Source organism: Dipodomys ordii, unplaced genomic scaffold (genome assembly GCF_000151885.1).
Source record: "Dipodomys ordii isolate 6190 unplaced genomic scaffold, Dord_2.0 Scaffold1, whole genome shotgun sequence".
Lineage (NCBI taxonomy): Eukaryota > Metazoa > Chordata > Mammalia > Rodentia > Heteromyidae > Dipodomys > Dipodomys ordii.
The window spans coordinates 61,201,911-61,204,343 of NW_012267217.1; positions in this window are offsets into that span (position 1 = coordinate 61,201,911).

The window sequence follows — 2,433 nt, forward strand, 5'->3', positions numbered from 1 at the left end:
GGGAGGGAGGGAAAGACGGAGGGACGGAGGGAGGGAGCGGCTGCCGACAGTCAAGGAAACATCTACTGGAAGGAAAAGAAAAGTTAAAACTGCTTATGGCACAGATTTCTAAAGCATACAAAGAAGCAGCTGATATGACATGTGATACACACACACACACACACACACACACATGAATTTGATTGTGAAGCCATTGGTTCCTCTTAATTAATTTATTAATTTATTTATTTTTGCCAGCCCTGGTAGATTTGAACTCAGGGCTCTGCTTTCTTGCTTAGCTGAGATTTTTACCATTTGAGCCATGCATCCAGCCTGTTTTTTGCTGGCTAGTGGGAGATGGAGTTTCACTGGTCCTTTTGCCAGGCTGGTGTTGAACTTGAACCCTACAGATTAGCCTGAGTAGCTAGGATTACAGACATAGACCACCAATGCTGGGCTTAGTTCTTGTTTTAAGGAATCATTCCACCCTGATGCATCCTTCCAGAATGGGGTATTAGTTGCTTCATTAACAATGACAATATTTGCCCAATTTATTCAAACACTTCAGACTATTTCATTAAAAATTTATGTTTCAATTCTTAATAGCAAATGTCAGATAAAATGCAAGAGTTTGCCTTTAAGCAAAATCTGGGCATCATACTTGTCTATTGTAAGTCCTATTTTTGCATACACCATTTATTGAGGGTTGGTTTTGTGGTGTTTTGTTTTGGGGTTTTTTTTTTTTGCTTTTGCATGTATATTTTATCTCAGAGGGGGAAAGTTCTGTAGTGAAGGTCACTACTATTCTTCAATTCCATTAAGTGCAAACTATAAGCAGGTAATTACCAAACTGCCAAAATGCATAATGAGGTTGAAATATCATAATTAATAGACCCCACTCTGGGAATTCTCAGAATTTAATAGGTGATACTTTATACCTAAATTCCTAGTTTCATTGATGAGGAAATGATTAAACCTGATAGTACCAGCTATCCTGATAAAGAGAAAAGGAGGCGTCTATGGGTCGATGGCTTTCTGCTCACAGCTACCTAACCATCCCATTATTAAATGCTGTATGTTTGCTACATCAGACATATTCACCGACTTAAGCCACATTTTTGCACATCCCAGAACTAATCTGAAATTGTTCTTTTCACATCTGCTATATGCTTTGTACATGGGCTATCCAACCACGAAGAGCATTTACAGAGACAGCACAGAGTAAGAAGGGAGGCCAAGCAAAGATGGCTGCCAACCCTGGGACTGCTGAGTCCAGGAGATCTGTGGGATGGCAGATCTCCTACCTTACACATGGGCTGCCCATGCCCCAGAAAATGCCCACATCCCTCCACCATACAAGATGAAGTCTAAAAGAGGCCCATTTCTTATCATTGGATAGAAGATGGAGATAATAGCATCGCCTTGCCTGGGGTTGGGAACGGGACATACGTGTGGTCGCCATGCCGGATGAAAGAATTTAGGGCTTTGTCCCCGTCTCTTCTGTGTTTTACAGGAGACTCAGCACAGCTGATTAGCAATCCTTGTGACATTCATCAAGCACCAGGGCTGCCAAGAAGAGGATCAGGAAGGTGCCCACAGCCCAGGCTGCCCACAGAGAGAGCTGGGAGTCGATGGGAGGGTCCGGCACAGTCACCTGGCTACCCAGCCAGGCCGTCCATGCCCCATGCCTGCCTCACTTCTTTGCATGAAAACCATGACCATCAGTAGTGTGTCTGGGTTCAAGCCCTCCCTCCTACTGTACCTGCTGAAATAGAGAATGTGTTTGATCACTGCAGGTATGACATGGGAAGAGCATGGGAATCAGCTCTTCCAAGAACAGCAACGCTGCGATGCAGGAAGACATGGCTTGACGTTTCTAATGGAGCTCGACGATGAAAAGCAGAAGCCGTGGCCCAACTCTGCACAGATGGAAGCAGGCCCACCTGCCGTGGACACGCATCACTCCTGAGGAGCCGGCCAGGGTAGACCACGGTCAGGCCTCAGCTCTCAGCGTCCAGGGGAAGTGAAACACGGGAGAATGCACAAGCACAGGCACAGGTTACATGGCTGTTCCCGTTGGATGTGAAATGTCCTCAGGGTTCATGTGTTGCAGGCCTGGTCCTGAGTGCAGCAGTGTTAGGTGGTGGGCCCTTTAAGAAGTGGGGCCTACAATACATAAGTGGGCTAAAGACTTAAAGAGAAACTTCTCTGAAGAGGAAATAGAATAGCCAATAGACACATGAAGAAATGCTCAACCTCTCTAGCCATAAAAGAAATGCAAATCAAAACATTGAGATATCACCTCACCCCAGTTAGAATAGCTATAATCAAGAACTCTAATAACAACAGATGCTGGAGGGGATGTGGACAGAAGGGAATCCTACTGCATTGTTGGTGGGAGTGTAAACTTGTTCAACCACTTTGGAAAGTAGTGTTGAGGTTCCTCAAAAGACT